The 13,685-nt window shown below is 41.6% G+C and overlaps 1 protein-coding gene and 1 long non-coding RNA gene across 14 annotated transcripts in view; one reads left to right on the top strand and one right to left on the bottom strand.

Moving 5' to 3' along the window:
- The window catches only part of RBFOX1 (RNA binding fox-1 homolog 1), a 1,139,646-nt gene that overhangs the window by 1,047,283 nt on the left and 78,678 nt on the right, over window positions 1-13,685 (bottom strand). The gene's annotated exons all lie outside the window — the stretch shown is intronic.
- On the top strand, window positions 11,752-13,003 carry LOC135281574 (uncharacterized). The gene is made up of 3 exons (XR_010348180.1): window positions 11,752-11,790; window positions 12,606-12,764; window positions 12,892-13,003. It is a non-coding gene; the product is annotated as an uncharacterized LOC135281574 (long non-coding RNA).

Genomic DNA, 13,685 nt, shown 5'->3' with positions numbered 1-13,685 from the left:
TCTAGTAACTGCAATTATTTTCAATTTAAGAATCTTGGAAAGAAAAAAAACTCCCACTCACTACTGGCCAACTCAAATTTGCTGGGTTTTTTTTTTTTTTTTTCTTCCAATCAGCACTACCCTTTGTTTTCTGAGGGTAGGAATTCATTTAGGTTGCACTTGGGGTCCTTTTCATAAAGGAGCAATTATCATTACACTGCAGTAATTTGAATTAGCATGCAATAAAGCACCTCACACTATCTATGAGTCATTACATCCTCCTGCAAGTGATCCACAATGGGCATCTCCCATTATGCATGGCAGGAGAGTGCCACTCCAAAATACAGTGCAGTCAGCAGGAAAATGAGCAGGAGCTCTGCTGAGCACATTAAGAGTACAAATAAAGGGAAAAATTTAAAAATGAGAGTGTGGCAGCATATTGCTGTGAGTGATTCCTGCAAGTCCTGCAGTTTCGGTAGGTGCTCACTAGAAAAACACTGCAGAGCAAATACTGCTTTCAACACAAACAAACACATTTTTGAGCTCAGCCCACCTCTGAACTGAGGAAACCTTTTAACTAAACTCTAAGTTTTCCTTTTTACTGAGGCAGGAGCTAATCTTTCAAGTGTCATCATTACCTATCAGGGTTTCTCTCAGAGCAAGTCTCTGCATTACTGCTGCTTCAGGAGGTTCAAGACCAGGACAGTTTGACCAAAGATGCAAATCCTCTCTGTTATTTGCATTTGATTTCCATTGAGAAGGTGCCATCTCTCAAATCATACTAAAATAAATAAATACCAGCATACTTTTAAAAAAATGAACAACAAAATAAAAGAAAACAAGCAGGTTTATTGTTTCTCACTGTTTCTTGAAGGAACAAGCTACAAGATCAATTTTCTTCCAAGAAAATTGACAATTTCCAGACATTCAATTTTTTTCTGAGATTTTTTGAGCTTCCCAAGGGACTTGGGCACCCAGTTTCACCACTGTTTATGGCTTATTCATTTTACTTTTGGAAAAAAAAATATCCCAGAACAAGAGCAGAGGGAAAATGACATTACTGATCAAACTGACAGATGTGGAAAAATAAAGCATCCTTCCAGTGATTTTGCTAGGCCACACTTGGGGCAACCCCCATTTCAATTAGCTCAGGGGCTCATTGGGGTTAAGTGGCTTTAAACAGGGAAATTTATGTGGGTATTTATTCTCAGCCCACACCACTTTGGGAATAGGCTCCCAGTGAGCAGCTGGGCAATCAGAGGGATGGATTCCAGCTTGGAGGCACAAGATCATTGAGAGCTCTGCTCTGGCTGACAGCAATTCCTCATGCTGCTTGCCATTGGTAATTCCAGGTTTTCTCCACAGCTCCTGTAAAAGCTGTTCTGCTTTGCACATCAGAAGGGGGGAAAAAAAACAACCCCATGTATTGTATTTGCAGAGTTCCCATATGAAGGAAGGAATGATGAATCTGACTCCATTAGTCTTCTTAGAAGGCTAATTTATTATTTTATGATACTATATTGTATAAAAGAATGCTAAACTATATTAAAGAATACAGAAAGGATACTTAAAGAAGATTAAAAAAATACTAATGAAAACTCACAACTCTTTCTAGAGCCTCGACACTGCTTGGCACTGATTGGCCAATGAGTCAAAACAATTCACATGAAACCAATGAACGATCACCTGTTGGATAAACAATCTCCAACCCCATTTCAAAGCAGAAAAACATAGGAGAAGCAAATGAGATAATTATTGTTTTCCTTTTTCTCTAAGGCTTCTCAGCTTCCCAGGAGAAAAATCCTGGGCAAAGAGATTTTTCCAGAAAATGTGACTGCCACACCCATGGCCAAGCAAATAAAGCACCAAGAGGAGAGACCATGAAGGGTGGAGAGAACAACCATTGCAACTGCACCTAATGAAGTTTAATTCTTTCTATTAAATAATAGACTTATCTTTTGTCTGCTTTAATAAATATTTTATCCCCCTACAGTGTTTAATTTTTCTCTTTTGAGTGGCCACAGCTGGGCAGTGAGCAGACTGAGGTCCCCTCATTGCAATTCTCTGGCACTTGCTGTGACACAGTGGACCAGACATTCTTTCCTTGCCCAGCCCACAGCAGCCAGCTGGGATAGAAATGGGACTGCAGAGGCAGCAGTGCCCTGCAGCAGCAGCTCAGCTCATTTCCCCTCCAGGCCAGGCTGGAGGAGTCAGGCATGACCCACGGCAGACACAGCGCTGCAGGCAGCTGCTCAGACAAGCATGTGGGACCAAATGGATAGGTCAGAGTGCTGTGGGAACAGCCAAAATCATTCCCAGGGTGCTCTCCATCCTCTCTGAAAATCCATGGTTACAAAGGAAGGCCCTGATTAGTAGGAAAAATACAGGGTCCTGTCCTGTCAAAGGGCAAGAGCCCACCAGAGGTGGTTTCTAACCCAAGCGACTCTTTCATTCCAATTCTGCAGGTCTCACACTTTAGGTTTGTTTTCTAACTGTAAGATGAATGGGATCCACCCAAGCAGTGTCAAAGACCCTTTCCCTTTCTGTCATGAACAGGAGCCAGAAATTGATGCTTTGCTCTGGTAATTTTCAGTCTAGAATGGAACAATTGTGCTTAACTTTTGAAGGGGGCTGTTTGTCCCTGCATAGTTCTTCCTTTTTGCTGCTGCTCTGCTCAACATTTGGTGGGTACAAACCTGTTCTTAGCAGGAGCAAAATGGAAAAGAAAATGCCAGGTAGAAGGATGAGGGAGATCCCATTCTTTCTGCTGCCTCTACAGACTTCCCCATTTAAGTGGTCTCCATTGAGCTCATGGGTTGCCCAGATACTCCAATAACTTGCTTTCAATCTCATTATCCAAGTAATTTATACACATAATAAAATGCTTCAGTCTTGACATTAATTCTTGCAAAATTTTACATTGGTATTAATTTTACTTCCTGGATTTTAATTGAAGAGAGGATATTTTGTCACAAGGGAAACTGAACATTAGTTCTTCTACTTAACAACCATGTGGTTTCATTGGAAATTACATTAGTTCCTCATTAAGCAACAATAATAGCGTAGAATTGGGATCAATAAAAAAATACATTGCCCTAAGGTGCTGAATAGTTTGGTTCATTTATACTCTCATGAGCTAAATGCTTCAGAATTCAGAATTAAAAACCCTCAAACTTTTATGCAATGTTTAAGAAATGTCTTTTTATTTCAAGTAATACAGATTCAGATTGTAATGAAATAAATGCACAGGCTCAGACACAGCTCTGCATCCTCCAAGCAAAGTTTTAATAATTAGGAGCATGCACCATTTTGAGAATGCACATCATTAAGAGAACAGCCCCACTGAACACAACCCAGGTAATTCTGTCAGCTCTGCAGAGGAAATGGAAGTTAACTGAGATCCCCCCTATACAGAACAAAGCTCCCTGGCTGTAACATTTAACCCTACAGCAGCACCTATTTTCTAAGTCAAATAAATCCATAGCATTAGCTTTGGAAACAATATGACTTTTAAAGTGTTTTGTCTCTCCAGGTAGGCTTGACTTTGCCTTGGGGAAGGAGTTCATGTTGGTTTTTTCAGGAGATGTAGCATTGCTGTAAGGAGATGAGCTGAACAACAGACTGTGAGCAGCCCAAAGACACCCAGAAAAATAAAAGGCCATCAAGGGAACATCAGTGGCCATCTACAACATCTGCCCTCAGCTGCCACCTCTGGCACAGCTGGAGACATCTGCTCCAGAGAAGACTGATAAGAAGTCAAAATACTGATAAGAAACCAAAGATTGAAGATCTAATTAACATTGGAGGTGAGGAAATTCAGACCCAATGGGAACTGAATACTGGGGGTTGCTCAGTTCTAGACCAATGAATTTTGAACCAGTGCATCTCTATGAACCCATATTTATCTATACAGATAGATATAGGGCTATCTATATATTGATATAGGGCTGTATAAAGTTTGGGGGAAAATCCTACAAAAACACATGTATTTGGAGTATTTTCCTTAGTGTACAATTGCCAGAAAAAGTAATGCCTGATTCTCTATCACTTCAAAGGTAGAGCTAGAGGTTTTATTTTCTCCCTGATTTTCGAGGACATTAGGTTTCTGGGAATTTACAAAATGGACATTTACCCATATCAGAGCAGACCTTTAAATCACTCCTGTCAAGTGAGTGAAAAGCTCAAAAATATGGTGCAACTTGCTGTCTTCTCCCTGAAATCATGTGTTTAAGGAAGTATTTGGCTAAGAATAACACAGCCAGGCTCCTTCCTCCCTCCAAGTCCTTTTGGATTTATCACTGACTTCAATAACAGACTTGTAACCAAGTCTAAACCAAGCTCCAAGAAAGACAAGGATCATCCCTAAAGGCGATCCTGGGATCCACATCACACACAGTGACATCTGTTGAGACTTGGACACCCCCTCTATGTTCTACTGCACAGCCATGAATCCTCCCTGCCAGCATGTCCATGCATCCACTGCAGGATCCCTCATCCCCTGGGAATGCACATTGCTCAGTGGCCTCCTGAAGGTGCTCAGACAGTCCCATGAGAAATAAACCACACAACTCCTAGTGCAGGACAAATCTCCCTTCAGCAGGGATGGTTTCCCTCAATGTGAGGAGCAGTTTACCTTAATTTCTGCCTCAATACTGGTTGTCAGGGGCATGTAGAGCATGGGTGGCACACGTGGCCCTTGCAGAAGATGGGAGGAAGCATTGTCTCTGTCTCTGGGGAGGCTTTGCTGGCAACCATTTCACACCTCTGCCCTCCAGAGATGTTCTGCAATCACATGGCACTCCCCAACCCTCTGGTGGTAATACCTGATTTTCCTCCCTCTCTCTCCCCCACTCTGTTTCATTTTCCTTCCTCCCTTTCTGACTTTTCTAGTCCTCTTTAGTAGGGCAGCTCCCTTTTTTTTCTTTTTTTTTTTTGTTACCAATAAACAGTTCTCAGACACAATATTTTCTTGTTTTACTTATTTTAAAACAGATGGGCTAGGATGAAATTAACTCCTTTTAGTTCCCCACAGTGGAACAGGACAATCAACATAACACAAATGGAAACAAGAATTCAGCTTTCACCGCCTTTTGGGAGAGTTCAGCCTGGCTTTTGCACAGGTACCTGAGGAACCAGACAAGGGTGTACCAGCTGAAAGAATGACACTGGCTTCCTTCCCAGGCTGCCAGGGGTGAAAAGAAAACCACACATTTTTCTACCTAAAAACTAGCAGCACTTCAAAAAGAACAACCTTCCTGCAGCTGTTTGCAGTAGACCATGGGATGTTTAAACAGCTCAGCTTCAGTTTGCCATCCAATAAACCTGAACAATTTGCTACTTCATATAACTCAAAGCACAAGATGTCAAATATTACATGCAACTACATTTTCCCCTCTCCTCATTCCCTTATTGTTGAGTTTTTGCAGCAGCACCTTCAGGGCACCAAGCTGTATCAGAGCCCAGCTGCTTGAAGCACCACACACCTGCATTTAAAGATGCAATATTTGACTCGGAGATGGCTGCAAACCACAGACAAAATTAAGTGTAGGTGAACACTGGCAGAGGAAGACATAGCTCTTACATCCCACAAAGAAGACAAGTGGAATGTATTCATGGCCTATCAGGCAGTTGTTTTCAAGAGAAATGGGACCTATCAAAAGCTGAAAGCAAGGAAACTGAGGGTATTAGATCATATTCATTTCACTATTAAAATGCTAAGTAATATTTGTATTGTCAGACCTTCTGCTCTATGGGAGGGACCAATTTTAATTTTACATGTGCCAACTTTCTGCATGCATATTTTCTTTCTTAACTGCAAAACTGGGAAGATCTGAAGGAAACTGACTCTCCCTTCTCCTGCAGCCCGCCTAGCTGTTTGAATAAATCCAGAGCTGCCATGTAGTGACATCTCCCCTCCAGGCTGTCCTGGCAGGGCTGACTGCAGCGTGTCTGGGACACCTCTCACACTCCTTCAGCTGAGTCTATCGATGGATGCAAAATTAATAACACACCTACAGACTTACATATGTCAGCCTTCAGGAAGGTGCTGGAGTTAATGAGGACTGACAATGCCATAAATGAGGATGAAATTGAACCAGGACCCTTAGCTGCTGCTGCTGTATTTACAGCACGTTCTGACATCATTTCATGCCACTGATGTCGTCAATGGTTGTGACTTAGGAAATGAAACAACACTATAAAGTTCCAAACCAGACATGCCAGGTAACCATGGAGAAAGGCATAGTTCTGGAGAGTAACTGAATTCTCATTTGAAATGCAACAATTATTACTGTTTATGTGGGTTCCAGGTTAGCAAACACAGGGAGAGATGAAACAATGAAAATATAAAAACAAGTGATATCACCAATATAAACTCAGACTGTCAGGAGAAGCTGAGGAAAAGCTTCATTTCTCTACAAACTAAATGAATATTTTAAAGAGGTTGGGGTTTGTGCTGTTTTGATATTTCCTTTCAAGCACTACTGTATTAGACAAAGGCAGGAGACAAGATGAGAAAGCTCAAAAATGCAGTTTCTACTTGACCTACATCGTTCCAATTGATCACAGACAATTAGAGCTGTATTTCATCTGCTGTCCTGAAGCTGCCTCATATTCTCATACATAACCCTCCAAATCTAACAGACAAGCACAGAGGTGCAGGCACACAACTGTAGTTTTAATACACAGCAGGCTGCTGTGTTTGGGATTGTATTGGGTATTAAATACAGCTATTAACTCTATCTTCTTTGAGAAAGGCTCAAAAGAGTACATTTCTTCAGTAGATCAGAAAAAAGGGGGAGAGGAAAACAAAGCAGAAAAGAAGAAAAATCATAAACTAAAAAGGAGAGAAAGTAACAGTCAACAACAAAGCGATCCCTTCCCATCAGGCCCCACCACACCCAGTATCCTTGACCTCAGCTCTGCATGGATTTTCTTACTCAGAGTAATACTGAAAATCTACATTTTTCCTTTGTCTCAGTTATGAGACTGAAAGGGACTTATAGCTGTTAAAATAATTACATTCATGATCTTCAATGGTGTCTTAATTCATTAGCTTTTTCCTCTCTTAATGCCCTCCCACCACCCATAGCAAAGTGACCAGAAAGTGATTTTAAAAGAAAAATGTTGATTTTTTTTTTTCAAGTGATCATTCAGTTTCTGAACCCTGATTTCCAGACTTTTTCTAGAAGGGACAAACCATATTTTGGGATTATTTAATAACTATTTGTTAATACAGCAGCCCCTACTGCTTGCACCTGAAAGTTCTGGATATATCAAGATCCAGAGGATGTTTTACAAGAGAACAGGGAGAATGGCTTCCCATTGCCAGAGGGCAGGGATGGATGGGATATTGGGAAGGAATTGTTCCCTGGGAGGGTGGGCAGGCCCTGGCACAGGGTGCCCAGAGCAGCTGTGGCTGCCCCTGGGTCCCTGGCAGTGCCCAAGGCCAGGCTGGGCAGGGCTTGGAGCAGCCTGGGACAGTGGAAGGTGTCCCTGCCATGGCAGGGGTGGGAATGGTCCCTGATCCCTAAGGTCCCATCCAACCCAAAGCAGCCTGTGACTCCACGCTATTCCAGTAGAAACAGAATAAAGGTTTTCAGATACCTCCAGAGCTGACTGAGCAGGCCCACAGACCAAGGCTTTACAATTCAGATACTGAAAGATTAAACATTGTTAACCAAGTGCCAATGACCTGGTTTCCCTCAGTGAAGCCAAGCCTTGGATATTTTCAGAATTTCAGGACATACCACACGTGCTAAAGTGCTGTGCTTCCAACCATTTCCCTCCTGTTCTCCCCACCTTGACTCAGCACCTTCATGTTTCAGCTCAGCAGCTTCAAGGCATTGGTTGAAAAAGCACAAACTTGTTCTGAGGATGCTGCTTGTGCTCAGAAAGCCTGACTGAGAACACAATCAAACCCTTTGTTCCAGCCACGTGGCAAGACACAGCCTTGGTCTGATGGGTTCATAATCCAACCAGACATGCCAAACCAAGTGTGAGGAAGGGACTTGCTCAAGGACACAAAACAGAGAATCAGCAGAAGAGCAGAGAGAATCCAGGTCTTTGTCAGCTCAGTGCCCTACTCAGTAAATAATAAAAAATAAGTAAAATATATCTAAATAATATTTTAACATTTAAAAAATAATATTTTAAATATTCATAATATTTAAATGTCTTTTATAATATTAACTTATTTAACAATCTTTCTTTACTCTTTAAAGTATTACATTTAACATTAAATATTCATAATATTTAAAAAATATTATGAATCTGCAATTGTAGTAATTCCTTCCATTTTAATCAGTTTCTACAGAGAAATCACTGTGCAATCCTCCTGACACGCACAAAAGCTCATTTACTTAAAACAACAAGATTTATCCCAAAGGAAAATACTCTAGAGAGGTCTGATTCCCCAGAACAAACTGTTAAGCAGGTCTTAATTCAAGAGCAAACAACAATGTCTTGAAACTTGGAGTGCTGATCAAAAAAAAAAAAAAAAAAAAGCTATGCTATCCATAAAACCTAACTGTAAAGCAGGAAAATAATATTTAAAATAATCACACCCTTCCTGTCACATTATGCCTTGAGTATACAAGTTGAGCCTTTCCAATTTATGTTATTATGTTATTATTGATAATTGGAACCAGGATCTGTTTTTTCCAGTTCTGTTTTTAATTTATCTCAGGGATTTAGGTTTTCCTCAAAGCACATGACCTGTGCTTATATTATTGAAGCAACCCACATGTCAAACTCAACTGCTCTTTGATCAGGTATCAAAATACCCCTCCCAAAATGTGTGAGGCATCAGAAACCCACCTGGGCCAGCAGAAAGCTCTGTGCCCCCCCTTCTGGGCTTGTTCCCCTAATTTTGAGGTTTGTAATTACTGTAAATTTCCTTCTCTGGCATTAAACACTTTCAACTGGCTCACAGGTGGACTCCTCAACAACTTCCCCAGTTATGAGGCTTTTCATCTTGAACTAGAAAAACCCAAATAATCAGGTTGGATTTTGTGGTTTTTTTCTCAGAGTTGCAGTAACAAATATCAGAGTTATGGACACACAGACCTTGCCCCATGCAAACACCACTGGCTTTGAGGGAGAAAAATACAATTCTCATTATTCACTGCAGACTGTGGTCTAAAACCTGTGTGTACAGACTGCCTCCATCAGCAAGGCAAAGGTCAGAGCTGATGCAGAGCACTGCTCGAGATGGACCAGTCTGAAAAGGAAAATCTAGAGCAGCAGCCTGCCAGCTCAGTGTTCTCCCTATTACCAGCACAGAGCAGTCACTCTGCAGCTCTGAGCAAGAACACAGACCAAAGACTCTTAAAAACACCATTTTCACATCACTACACAAAAATCAAACACCGTGTGCTTGCTGCATGTTTGACACAAGTTCTTAAGTTCAGTGGATTCAAAATTTAGAAGTACAAAACTTGGTGGCTGTCACCACATGTTTTTCCCTACTTCAAACTTAATGAAGTTACACACCAGAGCTTTGTTTTCTTCCACTGCACACAAGTGCAAAAGAAGTGCTCTGGATGCAGACGTACAACTACTGAACAGAATTGTGAAAGTCAAGCAGGATTAGGGCTCTAAAGTATCAAATAATGGAAATGTAATTCACCAAATTAACCCCAATATTTGACAATAAAACGCAGACAATTGGTCTCTCAACCTGGCAAGCTATTAAGTTCAATTGAAATAAATTGTATTTAAAAATAAACTTAAAATCTGAGTTTAGGTTGTCTCTTGGTTTAGATTTCTGAATGATTTCACTAAATAAACACATCCATTAAACATCTTACCCATATCACCAACTACTTTGCCAAAAGGTTCCAACAGCCAAGCCATTTCTCTCTTCCTGTGTGATTTTTTTTTTGCATGTCAAGAAAGCTGCTGCTTTTATTTTCATTAGTTTCTGCTAACAGTTCAGACCATCCTTTAACACACCTTTAGCAGCTCGTGCCATGTTTGTTCTAACCTAACTTTCACAGAGCTTGCACTGATTTTACTGATGGAGGATTATTATTAAAATAATAGACTTTAATAATAATAGGATTATTTAAAATCCTACTTAATATATATTGTATATCCTATATAAGAATAGGTTTATTAAAAATACTCAAATTAAATGCCCATTTTTCTAGCCAACCTAATTGTTGTAAAACATATTTTAGTGAAAAAATTGTTGAGTGTTTAAAGGAAATGTAGTGTACTGATAAGAGTATTTCACATTAAACACAAGGGTGTAAATGAGCTGTAGATTGACCAAGTGAAGTGAGGGCTTTAATGTTTTAACTCTGCCTCTTACACAGAATAAAATGAAACAGTTGTACAAACACACACAGCTCGAGAGGCAAAGAGAGAAAGTGAACAATAAATATTCTACAGCTATCACCAACCCCTCATTCTGCTGTTGCAAGTAATGCCTATGAAATCAGTGAATTTATTAACTACAGTCAATTAGGATTAATATCACACCTGGGAGGCACCAACTGCACACAAGCACTGGTTAAAAGAAAAGAAAAAGCCTCCTTCAAGAGATATATTTGGCTGTGGCTATATTAAAAATCTGGATTACAGTTAAGAAGCTTATATCAGGAGGGAGTCAGCAGACAAATTATGGTTTTGCTTAGAAATTTTGATTAAAAATAACTGCAGCTAAGAAGTGTCCAACTTCTAAAAACCGTTCCAAATTTCAGGACTTAGAGGTATCTAGCAGTCAAAACATAAGCAGGGAGATGAGATGATCCCAAACTACATTGCTTCCTTCACTTATCAGACAAAAATCAGCCCAGTAAGAATTCATGACTATTTCTAAGGACTTCCAAAGATAAAATCCTTCAGGTCAGAGGAGAACTCCAAAAGCTGATTCAGAACAAGTAGATCTTTGAAACCCACAAGCAAGGGACTTCAAACCTTCTCTGGGAAACTTCTTCCAGGAATATTTATTTTTTTCATTCTGCCCAGTGGGATCATCCTCCTTTTCCATTTTTGGCCAGCCTCTCATCCTCCCACTGTACACCTCAGAACAGAGCCCAGCTCCATCTCCTCAGTGACTCCTCATGTAGTGCCTAACAGCTGGTACAAAACAAACCCAATTCTCTCCCAGCCTCTCCTCGTGGTTCAGGTGTCACTGTCCCCTTGGTGGCCCCTTGTCTGGACTCACTTCAGTGTATCCTCCTCCCATCCTGCACCAAAAAACCAGACCATGCTCCAGGCTGGCAGCAGGTGAATCCTGGCTCCCTGCAGGCATGGGCTGTGCTTGAGCTGATGGAGAACAGGACACAGACCAACCCTGTCACTGCCACCAGGACACAGCCCAACCCTGTCACTGCCAGAGCCACCAGGACAGAGCTCAGCCCTGTCACTGCCACCAGGACACAGCCCCATCACTGCCAGAGTCACCAGGACACAGCCCAGCCCTGCCACTGCCAGAGCCACCAGGACACAGCCCAGTCCTGCCACTGCCAGAGCCACCAGGACACAGCCCCGTCACTGCCAGAGCCACCAGCTGAGCCCTGCTCTGCCCACCAGAATCCCCCAGCCAGCCCCTCAGCACCACTTCAGCAGCAGCAATTTGCATTTGCCCTGTAAATCCCTATGAGATGCTTATTCCTGCTGTTCCTTTCTCAATCCCACCAAAGGACAGCCTTTGAATTCATTACCTGCACCCCAGCTGGGTGTCCTGCAATGACACAACATCCATGAGGATGCATTCCATCACATCTGGATCACTGACAAAGACATGAAACCTCACAGTCCCATGTGGGACCTCACAGGGCTCCATTTGGATCTGTTTTCCAGGTATATGCAGCCAAAGAAATGGAAAGTCCACAGCAGGGTTTTGTTTTTTTTCACTTCAATCTTGTTTAACAGATTTCACTAAGGTGCAATTTTTTGGTTCATGTTAAACCAGGCTTTTTAAATTCAACAATAGATTAATGAATAACACAGTGTCTCAGGTCAGTCCAACAAGTAGGCACAGAATTAATTTTGCCAGGTGGAACAAATAGGGGTCCATTTCACAGCACAAAATGCCAGTGCAGAGGCAGGGATAGGAGTGAGCTCTACAATCATTTCCAGACAGATTAGAGCACTGGGGCACACGCTGTCCTCTGTAAATAACAGCAGCCACTATCACTGCCCTCATTCAGATCTGCTAATTACATCCTGTTATCAAAGGATGATGCAATTAATGAGGGGCACCATTCCTCTTACAGCGTGTGCTCCTTTTGTGACCTAAAAGAATAAATTTAGATACACTCCTGCTTCTTAAATTTCCAGAGTCATGAAATACAAAGGTTCCTCCAAGCATTGCCAAGACTTACAGCTTCTCCTTCCTGACACACTGCAGGTCACCCAGGCCTCAAGGTTAAGTAAATGTAGCAATTTATCAGACGCCTCATACACATCTTGAAGTTTTTTTCTTAAAGTCAGAAGATGACATAATTTGGACAACGTAATCGTCTTTCAACATTTTCCTAGGATTTCAAATCCTGTAAATCACAGCAATTGCCTTCATTGAAAAGATTTTAAATGGCAATTTTGCCTTGCACGTTTAGAATGGTTTATTTGTGAACTTGTCAAAGGTAACTGCTACTGCTTCTGACTTTTTTCAGGAAGTCTGCCTAGTTTTCATGCTCATTAACACTGCAGTCTCCCAGACCTTCATGATACTCAGGATAATTAATTCCCAAGAGAGTTGCCTTCATGCATTAAGGAGGAAACTTTGAGCTCTTAAGAGCAAGACACCCATGGCCTTCAGACTTCCAAAAGAAGTAAAAAATAAAAAAGTCTAACACACCATCCCTCACCCTTCCCTCCCATTAGCTCTACTTCCAGCAATAGCTGGTAAGTATTCAATATTTGTTGAATGCTCAACAGCATTTCCTCTACATTTGACAGCTGGACCAAAACAGTGGCTTAATACATACAAATATTTGTGGGAGAAGGAAAGGGGACCAAATACCTGCTGGCACATTGGCAGACACCAAACATACCTCAATATACTGCAAAGACACAGAGTGACAAAATCACCACAGCATTACTGGGCATTTTCAGACTTGTGGATGTGCTCCCACCTTGCAGGATTGAAATAAAGCTGAAAGAATGCAAATTTACTCTGCATTGAGAACGTCAGCTGACTAGGCAGAGCTGAGCTTTAGAAGCTCTGGAGAGCCCAGGATCTGATCCTTGGGCACCTGCACTGCACTATTTACACCAGCCCTCCATCTCACACTTCCAAAATCTCAAGTAAAGCAACATACTGAACATTATAGAACAAGGCAAGTAAATTCAATACCAATATGGCTAACCAGGGGAATACTTGATTTTTAACACATCCGCCTATATAAAATCAAGTTCTTTCTTCTACAGTTCTATCAACATCTAAGATTAGAACAAAAAGTCTTAAAGCCTAACTTGCCAGCACTGCTGGAAGAGACAAAGCCCCCAAGAAGCCACAGCCTAAGAAATCAGCTTGGACAAGTCCCACTGTGGGCTCACATAACCTGGGGCAGCACTGGCAGCTGCTGGAACCAGCTGGGTGCTCTCACACACACTCAGCAGCCCTGAGGGCACCTCTGCACAGTCAGAGCTGGGTGCTCAAAGCCACAGAAACAGGCCCTGAGCAGCTCCTAATTCAAAGGGGAATGACAAGCAGAGGACAACAAAAAATTCTGTGATCACGACTTGACAAA

This window comes from Passer domesticus, chromosome 15 (genome assembly GCF_036417665.1).
Source record: "Passer domesticus isolate bPasDom1 chromosome 15, bPasDom1.hap1, whole genome shotgun sequence".
NCBI classification, from domain to species: Eukaryota; Metazoa; Chordata; class Aves; order Passeriformes; family Passeridae; genus Passer; species Passer domesticus.
The sequence above is the reverse complement of the archived record's forward strand: the minus strand, read 5'-3'. Positions and strand labels throughout refer to the sequence as shown.